This window comes from Pelophylax lessonae (genome assembly GCF_965119305.1).
Source record: "Pelophylax lessonae genome assembly, chromosome: 4".
NCBI lineage: Eukaryota > Metazoa > Chordata > Amphibia > Anura > Ranidae > Pelophylax > Pelophylax lessonae.
The window spans coordinates 275,736,251-275,755,483 of NC_138771.1; positions in this window are offsets into that span (position 1 = coordinate 275,736,251).

Sequence of the window (19,233 nt, forward strand, 5' to 3'; positions counted from 1 at the left end):
GATTAGTCAGCACAGCCTCTTATGTATGCAAATCAAACACCGTCACCCACTGTCATCCATGTGAGCTTCCACTTCACACAGAACAAAAGCAGGAGACTGCAGACGTTACTGGCCACAACCTCTTGTGTACACATAATTATTTTAATCCCAAAACAATGATGCAAACAAAATATAAAAAACAATTATAAAAACAAATGGAGAAAAAAATGGAAGATACATGGAGCAAATAAATGACAGGAGCATTCCACCCAATGGGGAACCAGCACATTGCAAAAACTGTGTGTGCGGCTTTCCCCCAGTGATTGCTCCATACATCCACTACTGCTGTAAACATAGTTATGCACTAATGGAGGATGCATGTGTAGCCCCACCCCTATGAGGGTCACTTGAGAATGACTGCCCTGACCTTGCAAGTCTCGTGACACCTCTGACACCATGGGTTCGGAAATTTCTAAATGACAAGTGCAATTGTACAGACACCAAACTGCAAAAGAATAAACAAGTGTTATATTACCTAACAATGTTGAATAAAGTATGTGCAAGTAAGTGGTAAATTTAGTGCCATAATAAATAAAAAATCACCAAACAGTGGACCCGAGCCATCATATTGTGATGAAATGTACAACGTGAATAGCTAATAGTAAATAAAGTCCAAATGGTGAACGTAAACAAATAATCATCAGACAGATAACAGTTAATCCAAAGAACTCCTCCAATGGTAAGTACAGAGTGTCAGAATACTCACCAGACATCAACCAAGTATCAGCATTGAAAACGGGGGGCAACACACCCAAAGTGTTGTCATACTCTTCTCCACAGTGATATTCCTCCACCAATCTGTGCACTCACCAGAAGATGAACCAAGATGCTGTGCGGTATGATGAATTTGTAGTCCGCTGTGCTGTTTCCACGATCACTTCCAGTGGGATATACACTGTGTGAAGAAGCTCACCAACGGGAGACAAAGTAGTGCTCATATAGTGTAGTATTTATTGAATAAAAGAAAGGTACATGTACACACGCATAAAAATGGCCATAAAAAATGATGTGAATGTTGTACAATCACCCTCCCATATATTTTATATGAAAAAAGTTTTTTGACATATTTGGTCTAATGTGATCCTCTCTTTTCTTTACACAGTGGCTTGCTATGCCTACTAGTAGGGGGTGGTACTTTTGGCTGCTCTGCACAACAGCGCTTATATTTCCTCTTAAATACCAGTAAAATGGCAGCCATACATACCTTTAATTTGTACTCCGGGTCAAAGATGACATAAGATCTTTTTGACATACGAACCAACGTATTTCCAGTCCTCAAGAAAATGCTGGCTGCGCTACTTCCGGTCTTTCACAAAATGGCAGTTATTCTACGTCTGGTACGGAATTCCACAATTTCCAGGTCTGTGGTTATTTAAACATGTTACTAACAAGACGTCAGTAATAGGTGGATCCCTTGATAACATGTTTGAACATCGGGAGGGGCCAACACGCCCACATCACCACCACCGTTTACTCGTGGTAGGAGCGGCATTTTTTTCTGTAAATTTTAATGGTCATTTTTTTGTGTATGTACATGTATCACCTTTGATCACAATTTGGTGGCTCAGTTCCACTGTTTGGAGATTTTTATTTATTTAGGCATTAAGTGTACCACTTACTAGCGCTGCACATACTTTATTCAACAATTTGAAGGTTGTATATTCACCTTTTTTCGTGTCAGTTGCCATACACATTATTTTATCTAGCGCTCACTTTATTTTGGATTTGCACATTATTTTTACTTAACGCTCTTAAGACAGGTAGTACAATACTGGCTTAGGCAAAAATGGTAAAGTCTCAAACTCTCAACACATTTGAACCGGTATGCAATATAAAGGGTATCCTAATCAACAGCAACACTATCAGACTCCTATAGGACCTATGATCCAGGAATAAAAGAGAGAGGAGTGACCTTCTCCTCTTGTCAGACAGCTCCCTTTAACTCCTGGTGTTAAAGGACTAGAACCTCTGGGGAATAGAACCTCTGAGAACAGGTATCAACAATATATCAAACTGTAACACTCAATTTCCAAGGGGGGGGAGGGTTCCCCTTAAATGTGTGAATATTAATTGTGTGTAATATTAATATTACATGTGTAATATTAATATTATATTTAAAGCCCTTTAAATGGGTAAAGAACTCATGATGATGGGGAGAACCAGTGTCTTCAGCTAGCTTAACAAAGGCCCAGATAGAGTTTCTGTGTACAAGCATGCAATATTGTAAAAAGCATGTGTATAATTGTCTCCTTGTTAAACTTTGGTTCAAAATAAATGGAATAAGGTATCTGCATGCAGTGTCTTTTAGGGAGTATAGAAGGTGGGCCTTTGACCGCTCACCAATCCGGACGATACCAGGCTAACAGGAATAGCGGGTCTCGGGACAGGTCCCTGCAGAATCTGTCGCCAGGGAAATGGTGCCAGTCCGCACACCTTGCGTCAAGGGTGTTCAGCAGGATCTGTGTTTAGGGCAATGAAGGTGACCCCATCCATGATCACTCAGCCGCCATGAAGCTGGCAATGGTGATCTGCTGGCCCATCACAAAATGCTCTTCACACTGCCTAGGCTGCGCCGCTCCTCGCAGCCCTCTGAGTGTCCAGGTGCTTGCTCTCAGCTGAAAACCGCAGTGCCAAGAGCCTGGCTCCTTGCCAACCCAGGCAATATATTACCCCTCCCAGCATTCTGTTCTCTCCCTCCAGCCAGCTGGAATTTTTGGATCGTGACAATACGTTCCCTGTGTCAACTTAGCTCTCTGGACTACATGTCCCAAAGGTCCTTTGTTCTTCCATCGGATTTCCCTCTGCATTAAGGATATGACAATGTAGTATCTAGGCTGAGTGCTGGAGGGAACAATCTCTCTGTAGTTGAAACTGTAGAATGTCTTCTTTCCCCCTGATAATGCAGGTAATCTAGCAAGCACCTGGCTATACATGGAGCAAATAAATAATGGGAGCTTTCACTCAATGGGGTGTGAGTGTAGCACTGATTCGTAAACATACTATTTACCATTGGCTGTCTCATATTGTCACCAGATTCAGGTAGGAGCTGTGCTTGCATACTTATTAAAGTAGAAGTATGCTACATGTAGTATTGTATATAAGGCAGACTGCATTCCATCCCCATTAGTATATTCTAGCTGCTTTTTCTTCCAGTTTTAAATATCACACGAGGCAGAAATTGTATAGGCATCACAAGTCAGGTGTGCCTAGGGCAGCATGATGTCTAAATGCAGTATTTCTAGTTGTAAAGAATACTATAGAGGTTCCCAAACTGTAACTGCATTATTTTATGCAAAGATACAGGATTTGCTAAATGCTATTGCTACCTGTATGAATCGCTATGTAGCCAGATAGTTTTTGTCCCTCTCTGCTTCTGGGCCCCGTAAATATCATGGTCTACTATGTGTCTAGTTACGCTGTTGCTAATTAGCATATGTATGCACAGTGTAGGCAACAACTTAGCCTTGGTAATGCATTGAGGTAATAAAGGTTAAAAATTCCATGTGACTGATTATAGATTGTTCCTAAAAGGAGAACTTGTTTTACAGCTTGTACACGTAAAGCTGAACTCTAGGAATTCAGCCACTAATGTTCTGGATTACTAGGGGTTAAATCCATCAAGGTGCATGCCATCTCTTTAATTTACAATTTAAATTTTTATGGAGCGCTGGGAGCATAACTACTTCTATACTTCAAGCACTCTGATGCTGGGCCTTCTAGTCTCAGCTCCCACACGTGAACACATTCTCAAAGTACAAAGGCTGTGAATGGGCAGCAGAGAGGAGGGATAGGCAGAGACAGTGGCTGACTGGCAACTATCGGCCCAGGGGGCAAGAACAATCCAGAATCCCATGGTGCAGCGGCTCGGCCCCCCTCCCACTCTCCATCTTTCCGGCATCCTTCTGACCCCCATTCCAGGCTGAAGCTCCGCCCCAGGTACTCTCTACCCACCGGCCGAATCTGGGTTCCCAACCCGTCCAGCAGGGGGCTGTTGGGAGTAGGAGAATCTCCAGTGGGGCATGGAACTGGCCTCTGCTCAAACTCAGTTTACACCATCCATGCTGGGGGGGCCTGTGCTCTGTCTTTGTCTTCAACCCGCACTTATTAGGTCAACTGTGCAGACTTTTTACTTCTTTTCACCAGGAATCATTTAAGAATGTCTGTGGCAGAAGCAGTGCAGCCTTTTTATAGGGCATCAGAGCGGCCCAGGGGGCAATTGCCCCCCTGCCCCCTGGCCCAGTCCTCCCCTGGGCAGAGATGTGTGTGAGAAGTCATTGTCTCTCCTATCAGAGCTCTGGGAGTGTAGTGATGGCTGTACTCTTGGAGCTTCGTAAATCTGATAGATGTAAATTAAAGGGATAATTCCATGAAGTGGCATGCACCTGGTTGAACTTAGCTCATAGTATAGCAGCACATTTTACAGATTGGCTGAATTACTGGAGATCAGGTTCAAAAGATAAACTCCAGGTATACAGTACCATACCTTGTAAAATAAATAAGATTCCCTGTTTTTTACTGAGATATTGTCCTAAAAGTAATTAGGTAACAGATGCAAGAAACAATGTGCAATAAGCAAACTCAAACAATAGTGAATATTCAAATGGCAAAGTGTCACTAGATAGGTGAAACTCTTGTTGTCTGGAAATGCGTAACAAGTGAATTACATCAAAAATATTTTTTTTGTGAATAAGTAGCCACAATCTGTTCACAAAAAAATAACAAATAATAAATCGTGCAAAAAGTTCATAAATAGTCCAGTGCTCCACAATTCGGTATGTTTAGTGAAAAGCTAATGCTCCAACTTTCCCACATGCAAATACAACAAATTGTTTGTAGTGCAGCTGAAATAATCCACAATGGAAAGCAGTGGCGGTTGGTGCTCCATGGGCCGGGGGGGGGGGCGGCAGGCAGACCACACCATACCCCCCCCGGACCACACCAGCTCGCTTGGTCGCACACTACCCCCCCCCCCATCGCCGGCTTACTTACATTAAAGCGCTAAAGATGCCCTGGAACACTCCTGCCTGATTCCATTATAAGCCTCCTATCAGCTTCATCTCCGGCGGCGGCGGCTTCCCTGGCATCTCCTCCCTCCTCCTCCTCCTTGGCCAATAACATAGCCTCTCCTTTTGGCCAATCAGGAAACGGGTCTCATGACCCGCTTCCTGATTGGCCAGGAGGAGGATCCATGTGACAATAGCGAATTTTCATTCGCTATTGTCACACAACTGGGTGGGCTCGGAGTGCAGTGCTCTGCGCCCCGAGCCCACCCTTTTTTTTAGCCTGTGAGAGCCTCTGGCCCTAATCACATGGTTAAAAAAAAAAAAATTTCCATTGAACTCCATGCATCCGGCGCCCGCATGTAGATTAGGGGGCCAGATGCATGGATAGTGGGGGGCCACTGATGGAAAGTGTATCACCGCTGTGCTCTTTATGTGAAAATTGGCCACTTACCGAATCAAATGATCCCACCATGAGATCATATGTGTGTGAATGGAAGCGCCTCTAAAGACAAGTGGTCAGCCAGCTCTAGGGAATGTATCCAGGCTTATGGTGCTCCTTAATCTCGTTAATCACATCATGTGGTTATAAAAGATAATGGAAGATGCTCATAGTGCATTAATGCATATAAAGCTGGTTTAATAAATAAAAATTGCACTTACATCAAGGATAATGAATTTGAACGATATGGGATAAAATCTTGCACAGCCACCTGCAGTGCGGTCCACGCTAGTTGACATCCCTTTTCTAGCTCCAATCAAACACGTTTCCTCTAAGAAGGTATCGACTGGGATGAAGGCTAGCAAATTACGTCTGCCATTTTCAACCATTAAAGGAGCAATGCTTGTGTTGAAATTATTATGATTTTAAAAATCCATATATTCAAATATCACAACCAGTTAAAAATAATTAATTGACTTTAAACAGTGATTGTGTCTAGTGCGAAGACAATGAAAAATAAAAAAAGGGGGAGGGGAAAAAAATAAAGTAATGAAGATAACAAAAAAATATAAAAATAAAAATATAAAAAATAAATAAAAGAATATATATATATATATATATATATATATATATATATATATATATGTATATATATATATATATATATATATATATACACAGTGGGTACGGAAAGTATTCAGACCCCCTTAAATTTTTCACTCTTTGTTATATTGCAGCCATTTGCTAAGATCATTTAAGTTCATTCTTCTTCCTCATGAATGTACACATAGCACCCCATACTGACAGAAAAACACAGAATTGTTGACATTGTTGCAGATTTATTAAAAAAGAAAAACTGAAATATCACATGGTCCTAAGTATTCAGACCCTTTGCTGTGACACTCATATATTTAACTCAGGTGCTTTCCATTTCTTCTGATCATCTTTGAGATGGTTCTACACCTTCATTTGAGTCCAGCTGTGTTTGATTATACTGATTGGACTTGATTAGGAAAGCCACACACCTGTCTATATAAGACCTTCCAGATCACAATGCATGTCAGAGCAAATGAGAATCATGAGGTCAAAGGAACTGCCTGAAGAGCTCAGAGACAGAATTGTGGCAAGGCACAGATCTGGCCAAGGTTACAAAAAGATTTCTGCTGCACTTAAGGTTCCTAAGAGCACAGTGGCCTCCATAATCCTCAAATGGAAGACGTTTGGGACGACCAGAACCCTTCCTAGAGCTGGCCGTCCGGCCAAACTGAGCTATCGGGGGAGAAGAGCCTTGGTGAGAGAGGTAAAGAAGAACCCAAAGATCACTGTGGCTGAGCTCCAGAGATGCAGTCAGGAGATGGGAGAAAGTTGTAGAAAGTCAACCATCACTGCAGCCCTCCACCAGTCAGGGCTTTATGGCAGAGTGGCCCGACGGAAGCCTCTCCTCAGTGTAAGACACATGAAAGCCCGCATGGTGTTTGCTAAAAAACACCTGAAGGACTCCAAGATGGTGAGAAATAAGATTCTCTGGTCTGATGAGACCAAAATAGAACTTTTTGGCCTTAATTCTAAGCGGTATGTGTGGAGAAAACCAGGCACTGCTCATCACCTGTCCAATACAGTCCCAACAGTGAAGCATGGTGGTGGCAGTATCATGCTGTGGGGGTGTTTTTCAGCTGCAGGGACAGGACGACTGGTTGCAATCGAGGGAAAGATGAATGCGGCCAAGTACAGGGATATCCTGGACAAAAACCTTCTCCAGAGTGCTCTGGACCTCAGACTGGGCCGAAGGTTTACCTTCCAACAAGACAATGACCCTAAGCACACAGCTAAAATAACGAAGGAGTGGCTTCACAACAACTCCGTGACTGTTCTTGAAGGGCCCAGCCAGAGCCCTGACTTAAACCCAATTGAGCATCTCTGGAGAGCTGTCCACCAACGTTTACCATCCAACCTGACAGAACTGGAGAGGATCTGCAAGGAGGAATGGCAGAGGATCCCCAAATCCAGGTGTGAAAGACTTGTTGCATCTTTCCCAAAAAGACTCCTGGCTGTATTAGATCAAAAGGGGGCTTCTACTAAATACTGAGCAAAGGGTCTGAATACTTAGGACCATGTGATATTTCAGTTTTTCTTTTTTAATAAATCTGCAACAATGTCAACAATTCTGTGTTTTTCTGTCAGTATGGGGTGCTATGTGTACATTCATGAGGAAGAAGAATGAACTTAAATGATTTTAGCAAATGGCTGCAATATAACAAAGAGTGAAAAATTTAAGGGGGTCTGAATACTTTCCGTACCCACTGTATATATATATATATATATATATAAATACATTTAAAAAAAAACTGTAAAGATCAGTATAGTGAAGGAAATGCTAATAAAATCTTAAATGGATTGAGAACTGACTGTTAGAAAAGGTTTGAAAACATTAAACCTACAAAACGTGTTTGTCCTCAATATTTAGTTATCATAGTCCAAAGCATAAAAAGTGGACAAGACAAAAATATCAACTTGTAACGAGTAAAATAAAAGATAGCAGATAAAATGATTAGATCTCAGGCTCCTCACATATGAATCTCTTCCCATTCTTTTACAAAAAGCGTATCTATACATTTATTCTCATGATGAACATTCATTTGGTAAAAAAATCTGTATATATATAAGACCTAGACATATATAAGACTTATGTAAATACAGTATCTCACAAATGTGAGTACACCCCTCCCATTTTTGTAAATATTTTATTATATCTTTTCATGTGACAACACTGAAGAAATTACACTTTGGTACAATGTAAAGTAGTGAATACAGCGCTATACAGGAAGCATCGGCTCCGCTTACTCTAGTTCCGGCTCAGTTCCTTCACACTGATGCTCAGGGATGGTGGGTCGGGAAATGCAATCTGGCTTACTGACCCACCATCCCAGAGTAGAAGTAGTAGTAGTAGTAGCAGTAGTACCAGGATGTGGCTGCAGGAACGGCGTTCCTGCTGTGGAAAAAGTACAGGAACGCCGTTCCCATGCATTCCTGCAGGACTCGAGCCCTGCTCAAGAGTTATTATTGAAGGAGTTGATATCCCACTCCACACTGAGTCACCAGGGTCAGTAACACTTTTGGTCAAATATCCACTGGGTCTCTCGGCGAGAAATCTGTCTTTTCATATTACTCCCTCACCAATGTAGGGTGTATTTCTCTATTGCAATCACCTCCAATGTTGACTGATTTTTATGATGGCACAGGAGAAATGCTTAGATAGACTGTGTCCACTAAATCTTTTTTTGATGTTGGTTAAATGTTCACCTACTCTGATGGCCATAGTGCGTGTGGTTCTGCCTACATATTAATAACCACATTTACAACCGAGGGGGTAAACCACCCCCTTTTGTATGGCAAGTAATAAAGTCTATAATATCATATTTCTTAGATGTTACATTTGAGGAGAAAGAAGATGCTCTGATGGTTTTAGAATTGGTACAGACTGTACATCTCCTGCAGGGATAGAATCCTTTTAGATTTCCAAACATTATAGAATTACTGGGCTTTTCAAAGGAATTAGGGGCTACTAGATCTTTTATTGTGTGAGTTTTTCTAAAAATCACTCTTGGCTTATCAGGAAGAGAAGGGCCCAAAACATTATCCTCTTTCAAGATTTTCCAGTGTTTTATTAAGATTTTCTTGACCCGTATTTGTATTTCAAACATTTTAACCAATCTGCACTGTTTGTTATCTTTGTATAAAACCCAATAAAAATTTATTTAAAAAAAAAGTGATTAGAAATTCTAAATCGTGTTCCGATTTATTTTCCCTTTTTCTTTTTTTGGGTACCACCAACAGATCTTTTCTATCTAAATCTGCCTAATCCAATACTAGTACATAGTACACTCTGTTCCAAGGATGTTGTATCATACCCCTTCTGGATAAATCTTCCTTTCAAAATTTGCGCTTGATGATGAAAACCATCCAAATTAGAACAGCTTCGGCAAATTTGCCGAAACTGCCCTTTGGGGATGGCTTTGTAACGCTCCTTGCGTTTCTTATAAGGTGTGGATTTTCAGCTGCAGAAGTAGTTCCACGTCAGTAGTCATGTAGGAGATATGCTGAGATACCAATCCCAACCTCAATGACTCATGTATGGAAGGTCTTATTTCAGCCAGTAAATACACACAGTAATTAAGCTGGTTCCTAGTGTGACTTTATATACATGTGGTGAGACAATGATAAAGGTCTTAGGGATAGGTTTGAGTGGAAGTGGTAGGTGACAGACACTTGAGGTGAGACAGTGCAGATGGATGCAGGAAGGGTTAGCGATCATGTATGATAACAGATGACAGAGTAGCAGGTGCATACAGGAGAGATCAACCCAGTGCAGGAAATAGTAGCAGTAGCCTCAAGAGCTAGCAATCTAGTTATGCAGATGTAAAAGACAGTCCTTGCTATGCAGAGCTAAATAGTGTAAGCCTAGTACAAGTCTATAGAGATTTCCCCTGTGGGGTACTTAGCACTAATAGCGATAGCCGAAGGATCGCTCAGGAGATGCGGATGATCCAGTAGCAGGATGCAGGGATCAGCGCAGCGAGGTTCGTCAGCGAGGAGAGCTTGCAAGCATGGAAGCTTCAAGCAAGATTAGTATCCAGGTACTGGTGTTTGAACGAACACATGTGAGTGAGAACCGACGCCCTAAATAGCCATCTAGTCCGGCGCTGGGTGATGACAGCTTCAGCCTTAAAGGGAAACACACCTATATGTGTTTCTTCTGTCTAGGTAGATGGAAATCACCCGGAATAAATGTGATAGGAGGCACTGAGAGTGCCAGAACCTTACATTATCCCCCCCCGTAAGGCCGGCTCCGGAAGGCCTCTAAGGCTGGTTGTTGATATAAGAATCACATGAGACTGGTTGCCGATGCGAAAATCGGAAGGAAAAAAAAAAAAATTCTCTTTTTTTTTTTTTTGTTGCCGATATGAGAATCGGAATGAGACTGGTCTCCGATGCGAGAATCGGATAAGACTGGTTGCCGATATGAAAATCGGGAAGAAAAAAAAATTGGTTGCCGATATGAGAATCGGATAATACTGGTTGCCGATACGAGAATCGGATAAGACTGGTCTCCGATATGAAAATTGGGGAAAAAAAAAAAATGGTTGCCGATATGAGAATCGGATCAGGTTGGTAACCGATCTGAGAATCGGATCCCTTGTTGCCGATATGAAAATCGGATCAGGTTGGTAGCCGATGAGAATCGGATCCCTTGTTGCCGATATAAAAATCGGATCAGGTTGGTAACCGATGAGAATCGGATCACTTGTTGTTAGGGTGTCTGCTACATGGACCCCTCACTAGAATCGGACGCATAACCATCCGAAGTAATCCTAGTAGACCTAGCAACCAATGCTTCTTCAAACATCCTCAGATCCTTCCTACATACCACCGTGCCATTAGAAGCACGTACGCACTCAGGTGCAAGAATCTCTGTATTTTCATCGGAAGCCAGAAATGTGCTTGCAAAAATAGGAGTATCCTCAGGAGGTGGTACAGGAGGGTTTTTTGAACGTGGTATAAAGTTCACTGGAGTTGAAGGAATATCTATTCCAATATTTGTTAATTTCTGGGTGTCCTTCACTGATATAGAACGGGGACAGGACTGGCAACAGCCTTGATAATTTCCAGGCTGTTTTTCAGGGAAGACCCTTCGGATTCGCCTGGCCTCCATTGGGAGAGCCTTAGGCCTATGGGGTCTGGTTGGGCAGAATGTAATGAAATGTCCCCCTTCACCACAATAAAAACAAAGGCCACAGATTCTCCTGTAATCTCTTTTTTCTTGTGAGGACAACCTAGCATGTATGGCACCAATCTCCATAGGCTCCTCATCCATCTCTGTAGGATCAGGGTCCAAATGGGATGTGTCAGAGTGACAAGGTCGACTGTTTGAGGCAGGCTCGGACCATGACCAGGCAGGATCACCATATCTACTAGGTCTCCTTTTTTCCTTAGGTAGCCAGGGTCTGTGGTTACCTGGAGCGGGTTTAGGAGTGGGGTCAATAGCTGAATTCTGAGAAGAACTGGATAATGGCATTTCCATTTTTTCAGACTTCCTTTCTCGTAGTCTTCTATCTATGGTGATACTGAGTTGTATCAATGTATCCAGGGTTTTTGGCATCTCTGCTCGGGCGAGCTCGTCCTTGACGGCTTCTGATAGGCCAAGCCTAAATTGGGTTTTCAGAGATGCATCATTCCATCCTGAATCAAGGGTCCATCTCTTGAATTCTGCGACAAAGTCTTCTACAGGCCTTTTTCCTTGTTTCAAGGATCTTAACTGAAGATCGGCAGTACTCTGCCTATTGGGGTCATCATATAGGCTAGTGAGCTCTGCCAGGAACAAGGCATAGGAGTTGAGAAGCTGGTCGTTTTTTTCAAAAAGAGAATCTGCCCAGGCTCGAGGATCGCCTGATAGGTAAGAAATAATAGTACAAACCTTAATGTGATCAGTAAGGTAGGTACGAGGTTTTAGCAAAAAAAGTAACTCACATGCGTTTTTAAATTCGAGAAATTTTTTGCGATCGCCTGTAAATACCAAAGGGGGATTTATCGTGGGTTCAGGAGACTGTGCAGAGGTAAGTTGTGTCAGTCTAATTACCTGCTGCGACAGAGCCTGATTGTCGTTTTTCAATTCAGCAAGTGCGTGTATTAACGCAGATACCTGCTGTTTTAATTGTGTCACCTGAGTGGCTACTTCTGCTGAATCCATTTTTTAGGTTCGTTCAATCTGTAACGCTCCTTGCGTTTCTTATAAGGTGTGGATTTTCAGCTGCAGAAGTAGTTCCACGTCAGTAGTCATGTAGGAGATATGCTGAGATACCAATCCCAACCTCAATGACTCATGTATGGAAGGTCTTATTTCAGCCAGTAAATACACACAGTAATTAAGCTGGTTCCTAGTGTGACTTTATATACATGTGGTGAGACAATGATAAAGGTCTTAGGGATAGGTTTGAGTGGAAGTGGTAGGTGACAGACACTTGAGGTGAGACAGTGCAGATGGATGCAGGAAGGGTTAGCGATCATGTATGATAACAGATGACAGAGTAGCAGGTGCATACAGGAGAGATCAACCCAGTGCAGGAAATAGTAGCAGTAGCCTCAAGAGCTAGCAATCTAGTTATGCAGATGTAAAAGACAGTCCTTGCTATGCAGAGCTAAATAGTGTAAGCCTAGTACAAGTCTATAGAGTGTAAGGTTCTGGCACTCTCAGTGCCTCCTATCACATTTATTCCGGGTGATTTCCATCTACCTAGACAGAAGAAACACATATAGGTGTGTTTCCCTTTAAGGCTGAAGCTGTCATCACCCAGCGCCGGAAAATGACTCCCGCGCGCATGTGCGGGAGTGATGTCATCGCGGCTCCGGCCACTCATAGCGCCGGAGCCGCCGAACCCGGAAGAGACGCCGAGGGATCATGTCAGCTCCCACAGCGGTGTCCGGGGGTCCATGTCGGGGGTTCGTTCAATCTGTAACGCTCCTTGCGTTTCTTATAAGGTGTGGATTTTCAGCTGCAGAAGTAGTTCCACGTCAGTAGTCATGTAGGAGATATGCTGAGATACCAATCCCAACCTCAATGACTCATCATGTATGGAAGGTCTTATTTCAGCAAGTAAATACACACAGTAATTAAGCTGGTTCCTAGTGTGACTTTATATACATGTGGTAAGACAATGATAAAGGTCTTAGGGATAGGTTTGAGTGGAAGTGGTAGGTGACAGACACTTGAGGTGAGACAGTGCAGATGGATGCAGGAAGGGTTAGCGATCATGTATGATAACAGAGGACAGAGTAGCAGGTGCATACAGGAGAGATCAACCCAGTGCAGGAAATAGTAGCAGTAGCCTCAAGAGCTAGCAATCTAGTTATGCAGATGTAAAAGACAGTCCTTGCTATGCAGAGCTAAATAGTGTAAGCCTAGTACAAGTCTATAGAGATTTCCCCTGTGGGGTACTTAGCACTAATAGCGATAGCCGAAGGATCATTCAGGAGATGCGGATGATCCAGTAGCAGGATGCAGGGATCAGCGCAGCGAGGTTCGTCAGCGAGGAGAGCTTGCAAGCATGGAAGCTTCAAGCAAGATTAGTATCCAGGTACTGGTGTTTGAACGAACACATGTGAGTGAGAACCGACGCCCTAAATAGCCATCTAGTCCGGCGCTGGGTGATGACAGCTTCAGCCTTAAAGGGAAACACACCTATATGTGTTTCTTCTGTCTAGGTAGATGGAAATCACCCGGAATAAATGTGATAGGAGGCACTGAGAGTGCCAGAACCTTACATAGAGATTTCCCCTGTGGGGTACTTAGCACTAATAGCGATAGCCGAAGGATCGCTCAGGAGATGCGGATGATCCAGTAGCAGGATGCAGGGATCAGCGCAGCGAGGTTCGTCAGCGAGGAGAGCTTGCAAGCATGGAAGCTTCAAGCAAGATTAGTATCCAGGTACTGGTGTTTGAACGAACACATGTGAGTGAGAACCGACGCCCTAAATAGCCATCTAGTCCGGCGCTGGGTGATGACAGCTTCAGCCTTAAATGGAAACACACCTATATGTGTTTCTTCTGTCTAGGTAGATGGAAATCACCCGGAATAAATGTGATAGGAGGCACTGAGAGTGCCAGAACCTTACAGGCTTTCATCTAGTGAGGGTGATGGCAGCTGTCAATGGAGATAAAGCCATTTCTGTTTGTTGCTTTAAACTGTGTTCTGGTTAATAATTTGATACCTTCTCTATAACTGACCAAATCCAAAAAATGTATGTAATTTTTATCGTAATTGTAAGTAAAATTGATACCCCAACTGATCGAATTTAAATCGGCAATAACTTCATGTAGGGAGGTTACATCGCCCCTCAACAACAGCTGGGCATTGTCAATGTAGCGTCTTCAAAAAAAACTAGGGTCCCTTTTCTTATGAATGGTCTGCTCTTCCCAGTACGCCATAAATAAATTGGTGAGACTGGGGGTAAATTTGGCACCAATAGCTACACCAGTGGATTGTAGGTGGTAATTTCCATCATGTAAAAAATAGTTGTGTTCCGTCCTGAACTTCAAAAGATCCAAAATTAATTTCTTCTGTAAAGGTGTTTTTTTTTCATTAAAGCGGCTCTTCATTTATTTTATCATCTTTCCATCTATTAAATCCTCTGCCCTTATTGTTTTAACTTTGGATAGCAAAACATTTTTTTTCTGCCGGTAAGGGAGGGAGGGAGGGATTAGTCATAGGAAAACCAAGGAGAGCTGGAGGGCGCTGGATTAGGGCAGATATAACAGGAGACTGCAGAGATCCATGAGTATTTATGAAGAGAGGAGAAATGGGCAGGCAAGCAGTGATGTGAGTATGTCTGTCTGTATATAGGTGTATCCACAAGAACTAGAAAAATAACAAAATTAAGAGAAGGGTGCATTGACCTAGTGCAATTCCGTTAAACGTTTATTGAAAGATGAAACAAACGGTGTCATACATCATACTCACAAACCCATGTAATCAATACGCATGTCAAAGCACAGTATGGACAGATATCCTCCAGGACAGGGACTGTTCCAATGCTGCAAGGAGGTCAGATGGCATCTATACAGGTAGCCTGATGCGTTTCAAGGGAGAACCCTCTTCCACAGAGCCACTGAGTAACTGACGGATTTATGAACTTTTTGCACTATTTATTATTTGTTATTTTTTGTGAACAGATCCTGGCTACTTTTCATAAAAAATTATTTTTGATGTAATTCACTTGATACACCTTTCCAGGCAACAAGAGTTTCACTTATCTAGTGACACTTTGCCATTTGAACATTCACAATTGTTTGATTTTGCTTAGTGCACATTGTTTATTGCATCTGTTACCTAATTACTTTTAGGATAACATCTCAATCAAAAACAGTGCGTCTTATTTATTTTACATCTTTTTCTCCTCACTATTCAAGGAGTGTTTAATTGCAGAAGTTTTTTGATTTCACGCATTTGCAGCTGATCGCACCTTTTTGTATATATACCATACCTGGCCAATCCCTGTGGAAGCGGTGCCTACTACACTGATGTCCACTAGCTTCCGGTTCCTGTGCCAAGCGGCTGCCCTGCCGCATTGTGAACACAGGTTTTCTCCTGCCGGCATACTGTAGGTGTAATTCAGAGAATGCTTTGCATTCTCTGATTGGATGAGGTGATGATTGTGAAGTCACTGCCCTGCCTCTCCACCTCATGCCATCAGAGAAAGCTTTACATTCATTGAGAAAATGCAAAGTGTGCTCTAAATTGTGCAAGTATTGAACAAGGGATGCAGAAGGTCAGCACTCAGCAGTGGAGATCACCGTAGGAGCCAGATCAATGTAACTATGGATCAATGTAATATAGGGTTTTCAGCAATGTGCCGAATTAAAAAAAGTTTTGCTAATGGCTCCTGGAAACGCCTGCGATTTTTAACACTGTTTCAAAAGGTGCTTTTAAAAGCAGATAATAAATAAATATATATTTATTTAAATTCATGATATTAATTAAAAGTTGAATATAATATAATATAACAATTTTTCGGTTTAGGTTTGGCATGGAAATTTTCATTTTGGTGCACCAGTATCCAATTTATCCTTAAAATGCAACTTAACTGTATATAAGCACCACAAACTGAAAGAGCTATTTATTTCTATTTTTAATATTCAAAATAAACTTACCCATTCCTCCATGTCTTCATGCTTTATTTTGTTGAAAAATAACCCCCTAGCCATCTTGAATAAGGGCAGATAATTCACATAGCATTTACTTCTTGGAATCCATATGTCTCATATATATATATATATATAGGCCAGAGCAGTCCCAAACCTCCTTTTCTGGAGTCCTCTGTTGGTGCTCTTGTCTCCTCCTCCTCTTGGTGCGCTCCCATACGAAGACGCTTTATATGATAGTGCACCTACAGGCTTGCTCCTGAGCCAAGCTGTGTGCTTCTATTGGCACACAGTGTGACTCTCTCCTCACAGTATTGGCCAATGGCTCCTGCTGCTGTCTCTGAGCCTGTGAGAGGGGAGAGCGAGAACCAGTGCTACTGCAGATGGGCACAATGCTGGATCAATACAGAACTTATGTAAGTATTTAGAGAGGGAGTAGGAGAACAATTAGTAGAATTTTTTTTTTTTTTACCTTAATACAGGTAATGCATTAAAGTGGTTGTAAACCTACTCTGATAACTTGTACCTATAGGTAAGCCTATAATAAGGCTTACCTATAGATACTGTAAATATCTCCTAAACTTGCACCATTTAGGAGATATTTACATTTCTTGCAGCTGATGAATTCATCAGCGCATGCGCTCTGAAGAAACGGCCGCCCGTGCCGAGCCCTGTGTCATGACAGGCGGCTCCCGCGCACATGCATGGGAGTGACGTCACGCGGCTCCCAGCCAGTGGCATAGCCGGAGTCTGCAAACCAGGAGCAGCTGATGCATACTAGCACATTATGCATTTACTTTGCAGAAAAAAGGAAGAGTTTACTTCTGGCTTTAGAAAACTTTAAAGTGGTAGTAAACTGTGTTCTACCACTTGTACCTACAGGCAAGCCTATAGTAAGGCTTACCTGTAGGTACTGTGAGTATCTTCTAAACTTGCACAGTTTAGGAGATATTCAGAGTGACATTGCCGGCACATGCAGTCTCAAGGTCTGGCATGCAGTGCCATAAATGGCAAGCGCGAGAGTGACGTCATCATGCCCCCGGCCACTCATGTAGCCGGAGGACATGAGCCTGGAAGGAAGACGGGGGAAGATGTCAGCCCTCTCAGCAGAGACAGCAGAGCGCTGGAGAGCTTCGTTCTAAGGTAAGTCTCCCATACTGTGCTAGTATGCAATGTATACTAGCACATTGTGAGATTGCCTTGCAGGGAATTTTTTTTCCCAACAACGGCGGTTTATAACCACTTTAAGACTCCTGGGATGTATGACATAATTTTGACCAAGGCCAGTAACCAGATAGAAACTGAAGAAATGTTAAAAAAATAAAAAAAGGTAAAAACTAGTAAATGGAATTACCTTCTCTCTATTTACAAATGCTAGCAGTGTATTTAATGGTGATTAGGAGAATTTAGCTCAGCTTTAAGTGTTGCCCAACATTTTCAAAAGCTACATTAAGTTCTATGATGCAGTGGTTGTGATGAGGCTAGACCCATTTCTCATCTTCTTTTTTAGTGAATGAAATATGTGCCCCCTGTGGTTTGCTATTACCGTAAAACATTCATAACAAATTAAAGGGCTCATTACTTTATTCAGAGCTGAAAATAAACAGCTGGGGCATTGATTCATGTTTTACCTCTGTGCTTTTACTGTCAATAATATTGCTTTAACTATTTTTTCAGCAGTTTAATAAGGTATTTTTTAGACTGTAAACTATTTGTGGCATTGTTAATATGTATGTTGAAATTCTAAACTGTAGTAGCTATAATTACTTTGCTAATTATGGATTGTGCATAGTTATTTGAAACCTGGAAACTTGAATGTGACCTGGGTCAGCAGTGACCTAAGCGTTTCAATGATTCCCTTCCGATGATTGACTAATCTACTGATCTCTTCCAGAGTACACACTGGTCCGAGGCAGCTTATGTTTGAATGATCACAAATCCAAACTCATCACATTCTGTTCAAACGCAACGCCGGGAGGTCTATTAGTTTGACGATTCAGTAAATAAATCTAAAGGTATTAAAATGCAACACATGACTAGGGGTTTGCTTTGAAAACATTCATTCACCAGCTCATGCAGAAATACTATTTAGATGAGGTTACTCATTACTGATGCACCAGTAGATCCATCTCAAAAGGGGAAATCAATGTTTGTGCAATGCAATCCAGAGAGGAAAGCTGACTTTGGAAGGATGTTTATTATTGGTTTCATAGCTGCTTGAAGTCATTGGGTGGCCACAGTCGTCATCAATTTTTTTAACCAATGAATTGGAAGGTAGCACCCTGGGCATTTTTTGAGGTGATAGTGAGCATCCCGTATGTGATTGGTGGAAGTGCCTATTTCAGTGTGCAGTGTATTTAAGACTCAGCAACACATTGGAAATTTCCAACAACTTACTCAGAAGTATATATTATACATGTGCATGCAAATGTAAATATGTTTTCCGTAGCAGTTGAAACATCATAGTGGCTATGACATTTCCATCCTAGTTGCAAGACATTGGATTTTTCTTTGGCCACCATATTGCTCATATTGTAGATATGGGTAGCATAGTGGCTAGCACTTCTGCCTAGCAGCACTAGGGTCATTGGTTTGAATCCCAAACATGGCACTACCTCCCTCAAGTTTGCATGTTCTCCCTGTGCCTGCGTGGATTTTCTTCACACATTCCAAAGACATGCTGCTAGGTTAATTGACCCTAGTATGTATATGAATGTGAGTTAGGGACCTTAGGTTTTAAGCTCTTTGAGGGCAGGGACTGATGTGAATGTACAATATATATAAATATATATGGGTAAATTGACAGTGCTATATAAGTACCTGTAATAAATAAAAATTGTAATCAGTGTTGAAATATTATAAAGATGTAAATTAAGTGATAAAGATATACATATTTAAAAATGTAAGTCAGAAAGCTTTGAGTGTTGTGTGTTATGATACATTTTTGCAGTAATTATAGTGATTTTTAAGTCTCGTTTTTTTTTTTTTTTATACTTACCTCCTCTGTGCAGTGGTTTTGCACAGAGCAGCCCAGATCCTCCTCTTCTTGGGTCCTGTGGG